This window comes from Benincasa hispida, chromosome 4, assembly GCF_027475165.1.
Source record: "Benincasa hispida cultivar pf3 chromosome 4, pf3_genome.v1.1, whole genome shotgun sequence".
In the NCBI taxonomy this organism is placed as follows: Eukaryota; Viridiplantae; Streptophyta; class Magnoliopsida; order Cucurbitales; family Cucurbitaceae; genus Benincasa; species Benincasa hispida.
In genome coordinates, this window is record NC_143481.1 from 39153568 (window position 1) to 39176103 (window position 22536).

Sequence of the window (22536 nt, forward strand, 5' to 3'; positions counted from 1 at the left end):
AAATGGTCTAAGTATATGGATGAAATTGGGTATCTCGTCTTAGTAACACTATTGGATGCAACCCACTCTGTAGTTGTTACAAGAAGTTGTAAGGTGCTACAAACGATGTGATCCACAAATCGTTCATGTTGAGACATGAGAGTGGGGGCATCCTATGCAATGAGTTTGCATATATACTGGACCACGAAAATAGTCACTTTTCTTTATAATGACCGTTTACTGTTAAAACTGACTATTTCATTTATTATATACCTAGGTTAACTCGATCTTAATCTTGAGCTAGCTATGAACTCCTGTTTGTTCGGAATTATCCTTTGATCTGCAAACGGTGAGAGTAGTCCAACACCATTGCTCAATAAGCTTAACATTTTGGAGATAAGACCGGATGAATAACTGGGGACATAGCTTACAAGATGGAATTCACTCCTACCCTATTTAGGGTTAGCAGATAGGTTGTTCTCTTAAGTACTGACTCCAGGTCTTGAACAATCGAGGCTCCACCTTCTTATGATAGAGAAAGGATTGCATTCATAGAGATTATGAATCATAATTGTTCATTAGAGGATTAGTAGAAACTTAAGGAACAAGATGTAGTCACAGGGGTAAAACGATATTTTTGACCTAGCTGTAATTACGAACAACCTGTGAAGGATCGACTTACTGATTATGGTTATTAAGTGGACATAATATATCTACAGTGAGGGGAGTTCAACTATGGGCTATAGTGGAGTGTCCCATTAGTTAACGAATAGGGGTTAGATTGGACTAATGAGTTTAGCCGATTAATCTCGAATCATTGGAGCCCATGATCTATAGGTCGCAAGGTCCCCATACTAGCTCGTAAATAGATAAGCTTTAGGGTAGCTTGAGAAATTAATTTCAAACGTTCAAATTAAAAAGAACAAGAGAATAAATATTTAAATATATAAAGATGATTATTGTGCAAAAATTAATTTAATATTTGATATTAAATTAATTATTTTTTAAAATTAGTTTATGAAATTAATTTAAGAAAATAAAATTTTGAATTAAAATCATTTTTTTAAAAAAAGGAAAATGAAAATTCGTTTACATATTGCACAAAAATGGAAAATGGGTTTTTTCCATTATCATTATATTTATGTTCACACAAAAAGCATTATCTTCTCTACTTTGATTCTCCAAGCATGAGCTGCAAGCCATGCACTTCATCTCTTTGCATGTTTATCAAATATATAAAAAGAAGATTGGAGTTGTTGGAGAAAGATAATACAGAATTTCAAGAGATTTTTCTGAAGAAGAAGTTGTCTTTTTCAGCCAGGCTGCTGTGAGTTTCTCTGGTTTATTCACATCTTCAAGTTGTTCTTGAGTCCTACAACTCTACCTAAAGCTCTAAGAGCATAGTAGGGAAGACTTTGAGGTGGTTCACGTTGATAACAAGTGAAGATAGGAGCTAAACATACGTTTTCTTAGAGAGTTCATCAAAGGTACGTTCAAAACACCCATTTTTTTTAAAAGAGCATGCTTTAGTTTTTGCTAAAATTAGTGAATTAGAAAGCCTATGGATCCTTGATACTTCCGCTACATGTTGTTTAACTCTTTCAATTGGTATCAGAGTATCTTTTAAGCTTTCAATTCGATCTAATTTCGGTAAGGTGGGTGTTTTTTCATGAGATATATGAAACTGATGCACTGTTATGGTTTTCTCTGTTTTGGCATTTTAATTCTCTTTAGTTTCTCAATTAAATTTGTATTTGGCTCTTGTTTGATGAGAATTTATGTGTTACAAGTGTATGTAATTTATTTAGAGTTATTAGAGTTGAAATAATATATAATTGAAGAAACAAGCGAAAGAGGTCGAGCTACTATTCGAGCTTTTTCAGCTTCTGCTTAAATCTGTTGCTGAGGTCCAGTTGCTAAACAATCGTTTAGCTCCAGACGTTACACAATGAGAAGAAAAGCTAGATGATTGTTTAGTAATATGTGCTGGTCCTTGTGATGTTGAATGCTAAACTATCGTGTACCTGGGGGAGCTAAGCGATGTGTTCATTCGTTATACGATAGCATTACGCGATCGTTTAGTTTTTGTTGTGGAAACTAGACGATATGTTGATTTTGCTAAACGATGGCGCTATATGATCGTTCAACAATGATGTGCACTAAACGTGATGAAGTGCTATGCGATAGCAATGAGCGTTCGTTTGGTCGTGGAGCTACGCGATTGCGTAGATAAATGCTATGCAACGCGATGATGTTCTATACGATGGAGCTATGCGATCGTTTAGCTGCGAGCGGATATTAAACGACGACTTGAATGCACTAGGCGATGGTGTTATGCGATCGCTTAGTACTATGCGATGGAGCTAAGCGATTGCACTACGATGGAACTAAACGATTGTCTAGTCCTATGCGATAGAGCTAAACGATCGTTCAGGTTTCAAGGAACACTATACGATCATGTACTTCCTCTCAACCCCAGGCGATGACACTAGATGATTACATCTAGGCATTACATGATCGGTTTTAGCAGCATATTGAGGTTGGACCGAAAGCAACCGATTCGATCGATTTTCTCAAGGTTCAATCCGGTTCAGCCTCAAATGGTTGTGATTGGTCCGGTTTAGGCTTTGTTGGTCCGGTTCAGACTCGTCTAGCCCGGTTTAAGTTGTTTTGGGTTCGATTTGGAGCAGTTCGAGCGGTTAAAAGATAGTTTTGAAGCTGTTTGTAATAGTTAGCTGTCTGTTTGCTTGTTTATGCCAAAACGAAAACCATAACAGTTAGTATTTAATTGTTTATGCATGAGATGTATGTGATAATTAAATAAATTCATGTATATGCATACAATATTGAAGGAAATCGGAAATGAGATTTCCATTAGCAGCAGAACAAGACTATTCCAAATTACAATCATGAATTAACATATGTTTACAGTCGACTTCAATACACACGGTTATACAATTACAATGCAGAAATTACAGCATGAACAACAAATAAACAGAGATCAAACTTTACGCACATATGAGGAAACGTCTCCACGCTCTGTTGCGCGACTCTGATCGAACAACAGTAACCATGAGCACTCGATCTACACGACCGCAACACAGCACGAACACCACACGAACACTTCATGCTTATCCTCAACGATCTCCTTGGTCACGAATTCCTCTGCAACATGAACGACCTCCACATCACCACGAACGGCCTGCAGAAAACCTCGACGGTGTCGAGTTGAGTCTGACACCACCAATAAGGTGACCTTAGTGTTCTTGGTGTGAGAATCCAGAGGGTGGGCTCTGTTCGGACTTGGTATGAGGCAGATGAACAGAGGAAACAACGATCGCATACACGACTGGGCAAGTGGGAGATGGCAGAGACTGATCGTATAGGTCGATGCCCAATCGTTTAGATAAAGCTATGCAATCATCTAGCAAAAGCTATGTGATCGTTTAGCTCTATCGTTTAGCTCGGTCTGTCGCCTATAGACTCTACACTATCGTTTACCTTGGGCCAGCGATCGTCTAGCAAAGCTATGCGATCATTTAGTAAATATTGCACGATTCTTTAGATCGCCACTGCACGATCGTTTAGCTCGCCCAGCCGTCCTTTAGTAAATCCGAATTTACTTGATGACGCGTGAGTTTCTTTTTCGCGAGAGAAAACTCAAAAACCTTTTCAAATGTTTGTAAAAACTTCTTTTCAAAATAGGAAACCACTTTCCTTTTAAACTCACGGTTACCATGATCCAATAACCACCCACTACTTTGGTTATTTAAAAGAAAAAGAATTAATTATCTAATAATTAGTATTTTTATAAACATAAATGATAACCAACTTATCATACTATATTTATAACCTATAGTTTTAATATTTTATCTCATCAAACATATAAACCATAGTTCTTTTTCTATTCCATGGTACTTAATGTAAATCTTATTTACATCAATCCTCCACTAGATGTATCTCATACATCATACCCATTATTATATATGATTAAAATACCTCTTGTCAATTTGAACATTTCAAATCAACACTAAGAACTGATCCTCAAATGATTCCAAGCTAGCAAGGGGACTTCATGGACCTGTAGCTCCGCAGCTCCAATGGTACGTGAATAACTGACTAAACTCTTTCGTCATGGGATCCACCATCCGTTAACTACCAGACACTCCAATAAAGACCAACAGTTAAACTCTCCTTACTACAGATAAATTATGTGTCCATCTTAACCAATCAGCAGTGCAATAACCCTTCACAGATCGCTTGTAAGTATAGCTGAGCCAGTAACCGTTATGCCCCTGTAGTTACATCTGTCTTCTTAAGTACCACTAATCCATCTAGTGAACATAAGTCATAGTCTTACTATGACGGAGTCTTCTCTTCCAAAGCAAAGTTGTGGCCACTATGTTCAAGCCCCGGAATCAGCCCTTAAGGGAGCAATCTCTCTACTTATCCCTGCTTCGGGAAAGGAGTGAATTTCATATTGTGGATGGAGTTCCCAGCTCCTAGATCAGACAAGTTCCCAAAAAGGTAGGCATGTTGAGTTGGCAATCTGGCCACTCTCACCTATACTAATCAAAGGAATGCCTCCAAAGGCAGGAGTTCCCAAAACACTCAGGATTGAGGTCGTGTCACCTATGGTTGTTTAGGTGAGATGCAAGTCTCTAGTATCAACAGCGTTATATACATAGTCTAGTCATCTCGTGGTTCAAGTCTTATATAAACTCTTTGTATAGGATACCCCCACTCCACGTCTCTACATGAGTGGTCAAGATCTACCATCTGTAGTAGTTTATAACACTTGCAAATCTCTACAAAGTAGGCCGTATCCGTAGTGTCACCAATATCAGGTATCCCACCTTAATCCTTATACTACCGACCGATTTAGGTTATCACTTAAGGCATGATCCACTTGTATATCACATATACATACTTAAGTTCACATAAGATAACCAAGGAGCTATGTTTATTGGATATGAGTAAATGCCAGAATTAAATAACACTTATTTTATTCATTGAACAATGTTTATCTTTACAAAATAACGAGACTCCGGGAGAATTAGGACACCAATCCCAACAATCTCCCATTTTTCCTAATGACTCGGGAGAATAATGTACAATACGATATAAAACTGTACAATATACAATAAACTAGGGCATACCCCAGTATCATCTCCCACTTGCCCTAGACAAGATGTCGTATGTCCCGCAGACCCAGACTATCCAGGTGACCCTCGAACACTTTAGTCGTGAGGGCCTTTGTAAAAGGATCAGCAACGTTGTATCCTATAAGGATCAGATCCTTAGCTCCATACACAAGTATGTAGACCCTCGTTCTTCGAAGACACTTGAGGATCGTCTTGACCCATTCATCTTTGTCAACATCCACCATTGCTTCCTTAAAAGACAACGGATCCTCGACCCCATCATTCATAATGATGTTATGGCCTTCAGTCAAACCCATACAGCGATTCGGTGGGTTCATAACCCTTCCACTATGTCGAGGCAGTCTCATCTCTGGAGTTGGTTGACTAGACATCCCGACCTCAAAAACTCTTATTGATCTGTCGGCCTGTTCAAAAACTCTTGTTGAACCCTCAACAGTCTCTGTCTCACTTGAGATCTCACGTAAAACGAGTTTACTTCGTGGCTTATGATCCCTCATGTGATCTTCTTCCAAGAAGATAGCATTAGTGGAAACAAACACTTTGTTCTCACTTGGATCATAAAAGTATCCTCTTTCATTTCCTTGGAGTAGCCCACAAAGAGGTAAACCTTCGAACGCGGTTCCAACTTCTTTAGGTTAGTCGCTAGCACATATGCCGGATAACCCCAAATCCTGAAGTGGAGTAAACTACCTTTATGGCCTCTCTATAACTCAAAAGGTGTTTTAGAAACACTTTTCGAGGGAACTTGTTCAAGATATAACATGCAGTCTGCACTGCATAACTCCAAAATAAGTTTGGAAGATGAGCATAACTCATCATAGACCGAACCATGTACAACAAGGTCCTGTTTCTCCTTTCTGATATGCCATTCTGCTGAGGTGTACCAGTGGCCAAGAGTTGGGACGCAATCCCATGTTCAATCATATAGTTCTGGAATTGGAGGTCCATATACTCTCCACCACGATTAGATTGTAGTGTTTTTATCGTCTTACCTAATAAGTTTTCAACTTCAGCCTTATACTCCTTGAACTTGTCAAGGGCTTCAGACTTACGTTGCATTAGGAAGAGATACCCAAACCTTGAATAATCATCTATGAAAGAGATGAAATATTTATACCCACCTTGAGCTCTAACATTCATCGGACCACAAAGGCTTAAATGTACAAGCTCTAAGGATCCCTTGACTCTGCATCTTGCCTTCAAGGCATGATTCACATACCGGCATGGAGTTTTCTTCTAAACTCTTTAGAAGTCCACTTTTCACCAACTTCTCAATTCTATTGAGATTGATGTGACCTAACCTTAGAATTCAAAGATGGGCATTTTCCTTTGGAGAAACTTTTGGTCTTTTAGCTGTTGTTGCCGTACTGAACATTTCAGTGTTAAACAAGGCTTTTATGACTAATGACCTTAGTACATATAAGTTATTTTCCATTGAACCATAACCAATCTCCATTCCATTCTTGAAAATAAACACTTTATTCTCAGAAAAGGAGACGGTATAGCCTTGTTCAATGAGACAAGAAACCGAGATTAAGTTCCTCTTAATATGAGGAACTATAAAAACATTATCTAGTAACAGATAATGTTTCCTGTCAACAAATAACTTTAGCCTGCCTACAGCAACAGTTGAAACAACCTCACCAGTACCGACTCGAAGAGTCATCTCTCTCTGTGGCAACGTTTTCCAGGAACTGAATCCTTGGCAAGAGGAACTGACATGATTGGTAGCACCTGAATCAAGGATCCAGGTAGAATCATCATTCTCTACCAGACATGTCTCCAAGACCAATAAATCATATTTACTATCTTATCTCCTCTTTTGGAGAGTGGTGGGATGGAGTTCGTTTGCCACGAAATTTTTTTCACACGATTCTTTCCACTATAAGTAATCGGTCATTTTTAAAAGATTTAAACGAAAATACTAACGAGTTGCTGAAAAGAAAAACACATTGACCTACGTTAGGTTTTAAGCAAATACCCGTTGTAAAACAAAACAACATCCAATAAGATTTTAGCAAAACTAACATGAACCTCGTGTGACATCTAGTTTCGCAATGACGCTTCAGAGGTTTAGGACAAAGCCACTTAAGGGAGGTCAGTTACCCCTCCTCTGAATTGAGAAGATCTCAACCAGTCATTAATACTAGAATAACTCTTGCTCCTATAATGACTAGCCATCATTGATTTGGCCAAGGGATTATCAACTTACTTAAAAATCTCCCGTAATTGTGACCCGCCATTTTAAGCCCTAGAGGTCTGTCCCAAAAGGCCAATCCGAAGGGAAAAAATCTTATTAGGGAAAAACCTAAAGTGACCCTATCCATTTTTGGAGTTCACCTTGATATTGACCAACTGCACAAAACCCATCCTAAGGGGGCCGCTTCCAAGGTGACACGAGGGCATACAGAATGATCTCACGGTGTGAACCAATGACAGAGACCATAGGACGTGTTGACATACACCCTTCACCCACTTACTATAAATACTCTCTCCGTCTACCTTGATATTGACTCATGCAAATACCATCATAAGAGGGATGCATCCTGGGCATCTCGAGGCCAAGCATGAATCTTATGGTGTGAACATACAGGGAGAAACGTGAATGGAATCATAGACATATCTGATACGCCTCCTCCTCCCACTGAGTATTTTATAACCTAGGGTTTAGCTTACTTAGAAAAAACATGGCTAAGGATTTTAACTAAGTGACTTTTAGGTTTTCTCAAAGAGTAACTTTTACCTTGGATAGTTGAACAACTTTTGATCATCATCCATTAAACTCTTTAACGGAGTCTTTCACCAAAACGTCGCATGTTTGTTGAAAATCTATCTAATTCACTTTTCAGGTAGGTTCCCAGGTTGGGGTGTTACATTTCTGTCAACTTAAGAATCCCACCCTAGCCAGAACCCGCCTTAGACAAAAGGTCCCTTATAGATAGGTTTATAATAAATTTAATCTTTTATTCCAACCAATTTAATCCTATTAAACCGATTTTAAAAGATTAATCTAGGTTACTAAACTCTTTAGAACCACTTGAACTTAGGTCTATCTCAATCCAATTTTAAAACCCTTTAAAAAAAATTTGAGTTCACCCTAAATCTGCATGCAACTTTGAATTATTGATTTTTAGGTCTAATTTCCTTTATAACATTTATAGACGGAAACCAACCACAATGCGAAGCTAACACATGCAAGGCATTCATAACGATTATAAACAACCTAAGTGTCATGCTCAATGCATTGTCCATTCATTGCTACTTCTTTTATATAACACTTATACAAAACAGCAACGAAACAAGCAAAACATGTTTCCATTCACCCTTAGACTATAACAATATAATAAAAGGATGATGCATGATAATGCTCAATGCATGCAAAATATAACTCTTATATTTCATGATGCATGCTCATGCTTTCAAGTAATTTCTTCATGCAAGATTATAATATTTAAAATACATGATGCATGAATAACTGCACAACCTAAGGTGGGTTTTTAACTATATGACAAACACTTTGGCATATAAGTACCGTACATCGCATGTATAAGCAATCAAAGTTAATGAACCGGGTAAAATTGCCTTAAAACACAAAAAATAAAGCTAACTATTACAAAGACAAGGAGTCTTCAGTTCAAACAGGCGAACCGCGTCTTGAACCGCTCAGCAAAGTATCGCTTCTCCAACCATCGTGTAAAAAGCACCCTGCGATCGTCTACACGATAAAACAAACACTTTGCTCTATTGCTTACCTGCACTCCCAGAGTTAAACGATCATTTAGCATTTACTATACGATCGTCTAGAAAAATCCAAACGATCGTTTAGTTATTACTACACGATCGTGTACCTTTACTGAGTGATGAAGCCTGAAGCACACGATCACTTAGCGCGCTCTGCACAGCGCCCACCTTCCGTGATCGTCTAAGCGACTACGATGCTGCGAAGCACCATCGCCTAAGCGATTGCTTAGCTAGCATCTCCGTATCGCATATGCGCGATTGCATAGGTAGTAACTAAGCTATAAAGCTTGCTAACTACACGATCGTCTAGCACGTACCTTCTACAAACGATGAGCATCGCATGCTCCTACTACAATCGCCTACCTCCAACGCCTACGCGATCATGCAACCAACACTACACGATTTGGTAAACGATTTACCCTATCGCTTAGCATTAGCTAAACAATCGATTAGAAAATACTACACGATCGTCTAGAATAAAATATCTAAAAGATCACTTAGTTAAATCTCAATGATCGTTTACCTGAGGCTACACGATCCGACCAACGCTTGGTCTTCTTCTTCGTTGAGAACTGCATTGCCATGCACCAAAGCTTCATCACGAACGACTCGACGAACTTAAACATTTCGAATTACAGACTCGATTGCAAAGTTAATTTTGCACAAAACACAGAGGCCCTTACAATTAACACTTTGTAATATCAAAAGTTTAACAAAAAGGCAATCAAACCCGTAAGGCTCATTAAAATCATCCACAAATGCATAACAGTTAACCACAAATGCAGAAACCCACCGCAACTGAAAAAACAATTAATTCAGATCTGTAATTTGGAATATCAGAGAACCTGGGTCTGATACCAATTGAAGGAAATTGGAAACGAGATTTCCATGAGTAGCGGAACAAGACTATTCCAAATTACAATCATGAATTAACATATGTTTACAATCAACTTCAAAACAAACGGTTATACAATTACAATCCAGAAATTACAGCATGAACAACAAATAAACAGAGATCAAACTTTATGCACATATGAGGAAATGTCTCCACGCTCCGTTGCGCGACTCTGATTGAACAACAGCAACCAGGAGTGCTCGATCTACACGATCACAACACAGCATGCACACCACACGAACACTTCGCGCTCGTCCTCAACGATCTCCTCGGTCACGAACTCCTCCGCAACATGAACGGCCTCCACAACACCATGAACGACCTCCAGAAAACCTCAACAGTGTCGAGTTGAGTCTGACACCACCAACAAGGCGACCTTGGTATTCTCGATGTGAGAATCCAGAGGGTGGGCTCTGTTTAGACTTGGTATGAGGCAAACGACAGGAGGAAACAACGATCGCGTACATGACTGGGCAAGTGGGAGATGGTGGAGACCTATCGTATAGGTCGATGCCCAATCGTTTAGATAAAGCTATGTGATCATCTAGCAAAAGCTATGCGATCGTTTAGCTCTATCGTTTAGCTTAGTCTGTCGCCTATAGACTCTACACGATTGTTTACCTTGGGCCAGCGATCGTCTAGCAAAGCTATGCGATCATTTAGTAAATACTGCACGATCCTTTAGATCGCCACTAAACGATCATTTAGCTCGCCCAGCCATACTTTAGTAAATCCGAATTTACTTGACGACGCGTGAGTTTCTTTTTCGCGAGAGAAAACTCAAAAACCTTTTCAAATGTTTGTAAAAACTTCTTTTCAAAATAGGAAACCACTTTCCTTTTAAACTCACGGTTACCATGATCCAATAACCGCCCACTACTTTGGTTATTTAAAAGAAAAAGAATTAATTATCTAATAATTAATATTTTTATAAACATAAATGATAACCTACTTATCATACTATATTTATAACATATAGTTTTAATATTTCATCTCATCAAACATATAAACCATAGTTCTTTTTCTATTCCATGGTACTTAATGTAAATCTGATTTACATCAATCCTCCAATAGATGTATCTCATACATCATATCGATTATATCATATATGATCAAAATACCTCTTGTCAATTTGAACATTTCAAATCAACACCAAGAACTGATCCTCAAATGAATCCAAGCTACCAAGGGGACCTCATGGACCTGTAGCTTCGAAGCTCCAACGGTACGTGAATAACTGACTAAACTCTTTAGTCACGCCGTTAACTGCCAGGCACTTCACTAAAGATCGACAACTGAACTCTCATTACTACAGATATATTATGTGTCCATCGTAACCAATCAACAGTTTGACAACCCTTCACAGATCACTCGTAAGTACAGCTGGGCCAATAACTGTTATGCCCCTGTAGTTACATTTGTCTCCTTAAGTACCACTGATCCATCTAGTGAACATAAGTCATAGTCCTACTATGACTCAGTTTTCTCTTCCAAAGAGAAGTTGTGGCCACTATGTTCAAGCCCCGGAATCAGCCCTCACGGAGCAATCTCTCTACTTATCCCTACTTCGGGAAAGGAGTGAATTCCATATTGTGGATTGAGTTCTCAACTCCCAGATCAGACAAGTCTCCAAAAAGGTAGGCATGTTGAGTTGGCAATTTGGCCAATCTCACCCATACTAATCAAAGGACCGCCCTTAAAGGCAAGAGTTCCCAAAACACCCAGGATTGAGGTCGTGTCACCTATGGTTGTTTAGGTGAGATGCAAGTCTCTAGTATGAACGACGTTATATACAGAATCTAGTCATCTCGTGGTCCAGATCTTATACAAACTCTTTGTATAGGACACCTCTACTCCACATCTCCACATGAATGGTCAGGATCTACCATCTATAGTTGTTTACAACACTTGCAAATCTCTACAAAGCAGGCCGTATCCATAGTATCACCAAGATCGAGTATCCCACCTTAATCTTTATACTACAGACCGATTTCGGTAATCACTTAAGGCATGATCCACTTATATATCACATATACATGCTTAAGTTCACATAAGATAACTAAGGAGCTTTGTTTATTGGATATGAGTAAATGTCAAAATTAAATAACACTTATTTTATTCATTGAACAATGTGTATCTTTACAAAACAACGAGACTTCGGGAGAATTAGGACACCAATCCCATCAAGTATGCCATGTAGATTTACAACCGCACTGTAGGAAGCATGTTACATGCATTGACAGTATGCTATAATTGTTATAATATATAGTATGCATGTTAGGGTTATGTTTAATATAATAGTTATATTAGATACCTTTGTTGAATGTTGTGGATGTTTAAGCATGTCTAAATTTTGTAAGTTGTTATAAAATTGGTTAGATGTTTAAAATCTATAACAAAGAATAGTTGCATGCTCACGTAGGTTAACAACCAAATTTTAATCGTTAAAATAGATTGTTGCCTTATAAAATACGGTTACAAACTCATATCGGTCCATAAACCTGTCTAAGGCTGGGGGTACTTAAGTTGACAGTTTACGGAACACCTCCTACCTGGGGATTATGACCGAACAATTGAGAGTTGTTAACTAATTTTATTAGTTTGCATGAGCGATGTGAGGCAATAAAAGTGTTTATCACCTAGACATTGTAGGTTAAATCCAATTATAAGAGTTATATTTGGAAAAACTACTTAGACTTAGGTTGTATGAAATTAGCCATCATGCCTAAGTAAATTACCCAAACATTTAGAACACTTTAGTGGGAGATTAACAATATATAGTTATTAGCTCTCACGTTCTCAAGAGTTCACACCGTGAGATCCATGCTCTGCTTCTTGTCGATTTTACCTCGACTACTCCATACGGAAAGTGTTTGCATGGGTCAATAACAAGGTGAATGAGGGAAGTGGTTCATAGTAAGTGGTGAAGGAAATGTGTCAACATTGTCCTACGGTCTCCTCCATTAGTTTGAACCTAGCTCTGATACTAATTGAATGATCTCATACCAAGAGTTCCATGAGCCAGCTTAGATTGCTCCGATTTCACAGTGACCGAAACATAAACAATATACATTCCATACAAACAGTTATGTATATTAAACTCATAATCGGCATACTCAGAATACAAACATTAACAAGGAAAAAGGCTCATACCAAATGAAGACTGTCTTCGTATGTGTGAACCCAAAGTAGTTGAAAACCTCCCACCGATCTACCAACATCCAGCGAGTCTGTCGACTGTAATAGCACGATCTGAACGTACACGAACAATGCCGCGGGGACGAAACCACCACAAGATAAACCCAGGTATCCTCGACGTCAAAAACCCAAAGAGTGGGCTCTAGTGAGTTTGGTAGAGGACAGAAGAGAAGACGTCCTGTAGACAATAAGCAAGTGGGAGATGAACTCTACTATCATATAGCGGAAATGCTTATCATATAGTAGAGCTACACGATCGTTTAGCAAAAATTGAACGATCGTTTAAGAAAGATGTAGATGATCATTTAGAGAACGCGTGAACTAGACGATCGTTTAGACTACCGAGCTTCTATCGTATAGGCTCTCGCGATAGTCTTTCACGGATTCTTTTTAGGCGCAGGCGATACGAATGCACGACTAAATAATTAATCAAATGAAAATGATTTTTAAAGCTTTAGCCTACCGGTTACCATAACCTTCGTAGCCCCAACTTCCCACGTCCGAACGTGGATTAATCGGTTAATTATCAAATAAATAATCAATTAATTTAATTAATAAATATAATCATATTATATTTATATCCTATAGTTTGATAACATATATCTACTATAGTATTTTCTCCTCTACTTGATATAAATCATATTTATATCTAATTTCCTTCAAAATAATGTATCTCATATATTTAGCCAATTATATCTTATATAATTAACCAGTCATATTATATCATATATAATTGAACCTTCTCTAGTCAATTTGAACATTTCAAATTAACCCAAACACTGGTTCTCGACTTTATCCAAGCTACCCAGGTGACCTAATAAACCTGTGGAGCTCCAACGATACGTGAATAGCTGTCTAAACTCTTTAGCCACGAGATTCACCATCCATTAATTGTCAGTGACTCCACTAAAGACCAATAGCTGAACTCTTCTTATCATAGATATATTTCTGTGTCCATCGGATATAACCAATCATGAGTACGATGACCCTTCATAGATGCTCGTAAGTATACTTGGGCCAATTTACCATTTTACCCCTGTAGTTACATCTCACTTCTTAAGTACCACTAATTCCTCTAATGAACAATACAATATAGTCCAACTATGTGTGAACACCTCTCGGGCCAAGAGAAGGTGTGTGGTGCCATATCGTTCAACCCCCAGAATCAGCCCATAAGATAGCCATCTATCTACTTACCCCTGCCTCGGGGAAGGAGTGAATTCATCTTGTGTAGCTGAGTTGCTAGCTCCCAAATTTGACAAATCCCGAAAATGATAGGTTTGAATCGACGACTTGTCCACTCGTACCCATAAAAATCAAAGAACCACCCTCAATGACAGGAGTTCCCAACTCACTCAGCATCTATGTTATATAACGAGATATTAACACTTCGTGGTCAGGTCTCATACAAACTCTTTGTATAGGACGCCCCCGCTCGCATGTCCCCAACACGAATGATTAGGATCAAACCATCTGTGGCAAGTCACAACACTTGTGACTATTCCACAAAGCGGGCCGCATCCGTAACATTACCAGGATAAGGTTTCCTTCCTATATCCATATACTACAGACGATTTTGGTTATCACTCAAGACATGATCCACTTGTATGTCACCACATACATGCTTGAGTCACATACAGATAACCAGGGATTTTATGTTTATTGGTTTGTGGTAAAGAAAATTAAAACAAATAACCGAGCAAGAAAACAAGATGTGAAGTAAATATCATATATAAACAATCACTGGTGTTCGAATATATTATTTACAAACTACAGAACACGAGATTTTAGAGCATTAACCCCAACAATCCCCATGGCGTTCGTGTTTGTGCGATTGTTCGTGCTACTATTGTTGACGCTGCAACTGGGCATTGGTAGATCACATGGAGGGTTCTGCTGCATTGAGTTCCGAAGTTTAAAGACTGTCTTCAACTGGTATGGCAACTAATTCCCTTGTTATTTTGTTGTTCATAGCATCTCATTAATTAAGATTTGTTTGCATAACTATACGTATGAATGTATATTGTTGTATTTCGGTCATTGTGAGATCGAAATGATCCGAACGTGCTCATGGAACTTTTCGGTAGGAGATCCTTCAAACCCTACATAGGTTATTCGTCATAACGACTAGGTCAAAAGGTTGTTTTACCCCCGAAATTACCTCTTATTTCTTAAGTCCCATTGATCCTCTAATGAACAATTAGTTTGTGATTCGATCATCAAACCGAGTCCCTCTTGGACCAATAAAAGGGTGGGGCCCTTTGTTCAAGACCCAGAGTCAGTACTTAAGGGAACAACCTCTCTACTATACCTAAAACGGGTAGGAGTGAATTCCATCTTGCACCCTATGTACCCGGTCTTACCCCTAAAATAGGAGGCTTATTGAGTCGGCGCTGTTGAGTAAACTCTCACCTATGCAAATCTAAAGATAATCTCAAATAAACAGAAGTTCATAGTTAGCTCAGAATTAAGGTCAAATTACTTAGGTCATCGTTGTGAAATAGTCAATCTTAAACGGTAAACAACATTGTAAAGTAAGAATGACTTATCTCGTGGTTTGATGTTGTGCAAACTCATCGCACAGGACACCCCCACTCGTCATGTCATCATATGTATGAATTAGGATCACTTTGTCTGTAGTACTTTACAACTTCTTGTAATAACTATAGAGCGGGCTGCATCTGATAGTGTTATCAGAATAAGGCACTCTACCTTATTCATGTACTATAGACCATTTTGACTATTTACTCGAATCTGATTCACTTTTATGTCTCAACATAAAGTTCAAGTACTCATATAATAGTCATGAATCTTTTAGTTTATTAGATTTATTTCTAAAACGAAATAAGCAATTCATTTATTCAATAACAACTTGTTGAATTTTCAGAATAAGTTTATTGTTTACAAACCATGAGTTTTAGGACATAAAACCCAAAAAACTTGCACTTGGACTAAAACTTCCATAAGTTCTTCTCCCACTTGCCCAAGGTTATATACCTTTAGCCAAGAGAATCGTTGTAAACACGTTATTATACAATGGACTTCATATTAAAATATATAGGGAATGCATCTTATTTTCACAACTCTTGATTCTCAATACTGTCACTAAGACTTGATGACTTGAGTTTCCACTAAACCCAAATAATGGTTAGGTTGTCATACATTCCTCCCACTACATCGAGGTACTCTCGTCTCTTTGAGTAAGATGTATATGACCTGTCCAAACAACTTTTGTTTATAATGTCAATTTTAATCAATAACTCTTATTGATATACACTTGCTTTTATGGAAATTAAATTATACATGGTGATCTCGTATATTTTGTTTCAAAAAATTTGGTATTTGTCAACATAAACACTTGATTTTCAATTTCTTGGAAAAATATACTACTTTTGGATTGCCTACAAATAGGCATACTATTTGAATAGTATTCCAATACTTTAGGTCTTGACACTAACATATGTGTCGATCTATTCTCTAGATTATGTAAACATCTTTTACATCTCATAGAAAAATTTTATGAGTCCTCCACATCTCATATGGAGTTTTAGAAAATACCTTTAAAAATGAACGATGTTTAAAACAATTAAGGAAACTAGGTGTAGAGAGTTTTCACTGAATTTCTTGTTCTATCAAAATAGCTCTAGAAATCTCAAACCCTCTATTTTCTTTACTTTGATCCAATCGAAGTATTCCAAATTTATTTTACCTAACAAGTTTTATACACCTTGAACTCTTCAAGTGTTTTAAACTTATCATTTTGGTTAAATAACTATTTGCCTTTATTGATTTCTAGCCATTTTAAATATCTAAATGGCTTTTAACTTGGTTGGTTCTAACAAAAGTTGCTATAGAGTAGAACAAATATAACTTTTGCTAATGAACATTTCATTTATAACAAAGGTTTATACGCAATATGTTTCTTACAAAAGATAAAAGATCTTTCATTATAGTAATAAAAGTAAACAATTTTATCTTCTAACAACAACTGCATCTCCCACTAGTTGTTTTGAGAAATACTCCCCTGTTCAAAACTTAGAGTTTACAAAGAGCTAGTTTCCTTGTATTGCTTTCTTTGCTCTTTTCTCCCCAAGGTATTGTTGGCAGTTTCTATTCCAGTGCCCTTCTTCACTGTAGTGGAAACATTTTCCTTTATCTACGACATTTGCCTTGCCCTTTCTGCCAGTAGGTTTCTTCTTCCCTTTCCCCTTATTCTTCTTTACCAGAATACTCTTATTCCTTGAAGAATAGGCAATATCAGGCTTCTTAGAGGTTGATCTTCTTTTGTCAGTAGTAGTAACATTACTTCTGATTCCAATCCTTTAGCACTCATCATGGTCTGGTAAGCTTGTAGCTCATTAAGAAGCATAATCAAGTTATACTCTATTTTATTCATCAACACATTCATACAGATTTGCAAGAAACTCTTCGGAAGAGATTCAAGAATAAAACCAACTTGACTTTTCTCATCAATGGCAATACCGTTTACTTCTTCTACATTGAAATGGACCATCATGTCTAGGATATGTTCTCTAACAGAGGCTCCTTCTTTCATACGACAATTGTAAACGTATTTGATAGCATCATGCCTCAAGGAGAATAACGGTTGTCCAAACATCCCACATAGAAATTGCATAATCTCCCTGGTAGTACTCATGCTCTCATGTTTCTTGATCAATACATCAAATATGTTGGCAAGAATATAGACACAGGCTTTCTCGTTAGCCCTTATCCATCTATCGTATGCATCCCGAACTAGGAATGGGAGGACACTCCTCTGTTAAAACAAACCGTAGGTCATCTATCACCAGTATTGTATTTGGGTTTGATTTCCATGTAGCATAATTATCTCTAGTAATTTTATCAGAAGCTAATAGTTGTACTAAATTACTCGTCATTATGAAAATATAATCAAATTTCATTGCTTTTAAACCTAATCATGTTTTGGAAAAGTAATATTGTACCAAAAATTTCATTATTTCTGCAACGATACTATAGTGAGTCAGAATAGGTGCTACCAAGGGATAGTCAAATACTCCTTCACTAAAGGAAGACATTCTTGACTAAATACTATCTTCATAATATAACTCATATTCCAATAGTCATTTAGTTACCATTTTTTGTCAGAACTTACTAGCACTTTAGTAATTCCGTAAGTGTAACCCTCCATTTCCAACAATACTACCAAAGTGGAAAGTCAAAGTTGGAAAACAACCTAAGAAATCCTATCAATTTCTGAAGTTTGGGTTATTCTGAATCCCATGTTACAACCCTCCAAAGAGATAGCCATCGCTAAACGACTAGCAAGGCAAACTTAAAGACAACAAGCAGGCGCAACGTTGGAATCTCACAATCCAAACAAACGAAAGAGACCATAGGACACATTGACACATATCTTTCACCCACTTACTATGAACTACTTCCCTCATTCACCTTGATATTGACCCATACAAACAGTTTCCGAATGGAGGTCACTCCTGAGGTGACATGAAGTGTCATATGAATCTCACGGTGTGAACTTTCCAGGGACGTGAGAGTAGAAATCAATATATCATATATTTGATTTTACATTGAACAACTTCCCCTCATTCACCTTGATATTGATTCACGCAAACACTTTTTGAATGGAGGTCACTCTAGGGTGACACCTAGTGTTACGTGAACCTCACAATCTGAACATCTTGGGACGTGGGAATTAAAATAAAAACATTACATTTGATTTTACAATGAACAACCTCCCCTATTCACCAAAATCTTGATTCATGTACTCACTTTCCGAATGGATGTCACTCCCAGGGTGATACAAAGCAAAACATGAATCTTGATTATGAATTCTTAAGGACACGAGAGCTAAAAATGACATATCGTATATGTTATTAATCTCTCATTGAAGCATTCTTAAATTCCCACTGAAGTGTTCTAATAACATATCATATATGCTATTAAACTCTCATTGAACTGCCCTAACATTTATTTGGGTATATCTTTACTTAGGTTTGTTCTGGCTAATTAAAAAACTAAGTCTAGGTTCTTATCCAAGTAAACGTTTATATTTGGGTTTAATCTATGATGTTTAGGTGATAAACCAGTTTTAAAACCTCATACCGCTCATGTATTGCTCATAAAACTGGTTAACAACACTTAATTATTTAGCCATAATCCCCAGGTAGAAGGAGGTGTTCCGTAGACCGTCAACTTAAGAACCCCTAGCCTTAGACAGGATTATATACCAGTTGAGTTTGTAACTATATTTTACAAGATGTAGGCCTATTTTAACTATTAAAATAGGTGATCAATCTATGTGAGCATGCAACTTATATTTGTTATGGATTTTAAATGTCTAACCCAATCTTATAACAACTTACAAAATTTTAGACATGCTAAGCATCCATAACAAACATAAAAGGCATTCAACATTTAATATAATTTTTGTATTAAAAAATTTGAAACCCTATACATGCATACTATATATTAAAACACTTTATAACATACTTTCAATGCATGTAACATGCTTCCTATGAAGAGATTTTAAATCTACATGGCATACTTTATGCACATAGAAGATTTATTTAATTATAACATACATCACATGCATAAATAATTAAAAAAAACTGATATGGTTTTAGTTTTGGCATTTCCAAGCAAGCAAATGCCTAATTATTACAAAATTTAAAAAAAAATCGGCTCCAAAACACTTATGGATTGCTCGAATCGCCTTGAACCGGGACTGAACCTCTCGAACCGAACCTCCAATGCTCAAAACTGTGTTGAACCGGGAAAAAATCATTGAATACCATCAAGCATCGAGTATGCCATTGATCATCAAGTATGCCCTCGAGTACCATCGTGCATCGAGTATTTCATTAAATGCTATCAAGTATGCCATCGAGTACCATCGAGTATCACATCATGCATCAATTATTTCAAAAAATACCATTGAGTATGAGCATCGAGTACCATCAAGTATGGTCATCATGCATCAAGTATTTCACCAAATACCATTGAGTTGCTCATCGAATATGGCATCGTGCATCGAGTTTTGGAGCATTGAGCATCGAGTATTGGACAGTGGTTGAAAATCCAGTTTCTGCTGCTCGACCTTCTTCACATCTTTCTTCAATTACAACCTATTTTCAACTCCAATCGAGTTACAGACACTTAAACACACATTAAGGCTCACCAAACAAGAACCAATTACAAGAATTACAATATAATTGAAGAGAAAACAATACCAAAACTCAGAAAAACCATACCAGTTCGTCATTTTCATTCAACTTATGAAAAAACCCACCAAGCCAAAGTTAAACCGAATTGAATGCCTAAATTATGCTTTCATACCAATTGTTGGATCTAGAAACCAAGCAACAGAAGCAAAACAGGATCATAAGCATTTTAATTCATTTATTTTGGCTTCAAACTCAACATGCTCATAAACTAAAAACAGGGTTTCAACTTTAACCTTTGAAGTACCTTTGAATCACGAACTCCACCTGCAATCCTCCCTTCCTTTGGATGTGAACCACCACAAGGTCTTTTCTACTATTCTCTTGGAGCCTTAGATTGAGTTGTGGGACTCAAAACAAGCTTGAATTATGGAATAAAGGAGAAGAGGTCACTGGTTTGCTTTGGTTGAAGACCTTCTTCAACCTCTGAAAATTCTCAGCAATTTTTAGTGATTTGCATGTCGTTTCCACTCAGACCTTCTAAGCTTTATTGCATGAAGATCATGAAAACTGAATCACTACATGAATCATAGCTAATGGTTGACTAATTAAGTTGAAGAAAAGTGGAATTATGTGTGAGCTACTACAATTTGAAAGTGGAAAAGTCCCACTTTTTTCATTTCTAATTTTCTTCTTTTATCTTGATTTCTAAAATAAAAAATTCATTTCAATTAAAAATTTGAAATTTTATTAATTTTACAAAATTAGTTCAATAATTAATTTTCAAATGAAATTATTAAATTAGTTTAACAATTTTATTAATTTTATCAATTTAATATTAAATATTAAATTGATTTATCACCAATTCTATTACCATGAATCCTTATTCATGAATTTAATATTTGAATCATATTTAAATATTAATTGATTCTCAAATTTTGTTTCATTCCAAAACTAAACGTGTATATAATTACTAATTCTCTTAACCCTAATTTGAACGTTTCAAATTAACTTATCACACTACTCTTAGGCTAATCCGTTTGTGAGCTAGTAGGAAGACTTAGAGGACCTACAAATTATGGGCTTCAATGATCCGAGATTAATCAGCTAAACTCTTTACACCAAATTAACCCTCATTCGTTAACTACTGGGTCACTCCACTAAAGCCCATAGTTTCACTCCCTTCACTGTAGATATATTGTGTCCACTCGATATAACCATGATTAGTAAGTTAAGCCTTCACAGGTTGTTCATAATAACGGTTGGGTCAAAAGGCTTTTTACCCCCGAGATTACCTCTTGTTCCTTAAGTCCCATTGATCCTCTAATTAACAACTGGATTTGGATCTGTTCATCAAATTGAGTCCCTCTCAAGACCTAGAGTCAACACTTAAGGGAACAACCTCTTTACTATCCCTAAAAGCAAGTAGGAACGAATTCCATCTTGCACCCTATGTCCCCAGTTATCTACTCGATCTTACCCTGAAATGGGAGGCTTATTGAGCCGACACTGTTGAGTCAACCTCACCTATGCAAATCTAAGGATAATCCCGAATAAATAGTTGTTCATAGTTAGCTCAGGATTAAGGTCAAGTTACCTAGGTCATTGTTGTGAAATAGTCAATCTTAAACAGTGAACAATGTTATAAAGTAAGAGTGACTTATTTCATACTCCGATCTTGTACAAACTCATTGCACAGGACGCCCCCACTCCTCATGTTATCACATGTACAAATTAGGATCACTTTTTCTGTAGTACTTTACAACTCCTTGTAACAACTACAGAATGGGTCGCATCCAATAGTGTTACCAGAATATGGCATCCAACCTTATTCATATACTATAAACCATTTTGACTATTTACTCGATGTCTCCACATAAAGTTGAAGTACTCATATCATAGTCATGGATCTTTTAGTTTATTGGATTTATTTCTAAAATGAAATAAGCAATTCATATATTCAATAACAACTTATTGAATTATCATAATAAGTTTATTGTTTACAAACCACAAGTTTTAGGACATAAAACCTAACATATAAATTGCTAGTTTCCAACGGTTAGTTTCCAACAACTATAGACAACTAGTTTTCAATGGTCATAAATGGTTAGTTTTTCAACTTTTGAGTTTGATCTGGGCCTTGGCCTAAAGTCATTTCCAACAATCCCCCCCACAAATGACTAGTATAACAAATTAACAAGAGAAAAAACTTAAAACCCTTGAAAACTTAAAGTTTTTTAGCAAAGATAGGAGAACAAACTCAAGCATTTATATATTACAATTTGAATTGATACATAGTGAAGTAGGACAATAATTTTATTAGAGAAAGTGAATTACCTCTTGAACTTTCAATAACTACTGTTGAGACCCCCACAACGCGTTTTACTCCTTAAAT

At 36.9% G+C, this 22536-nt stretch overlaps 1 long non-coding RNA gene across 1 annotated transcript in view; it reads left to right on the plus strand.

Moving 5' to 3' along the window:
- Positions 1–1296: 1296 nt before the first annotated feature.
- The window catches only part of LOC120075172 (uncharacterized), a 37299-nt gene continuing 16059 nt past the window's right edge, over positions 1297–22536 (plus strand). Inside the window, exon 1 of the long non-coding RNA XR_005481207.2 lies at positions 1297–1466. This is a non-coding gene — a long non-coding RNA (uncharacterized LOC120075172). The remainder of the gene's footprint in view (positions 1467–22536) is intronic.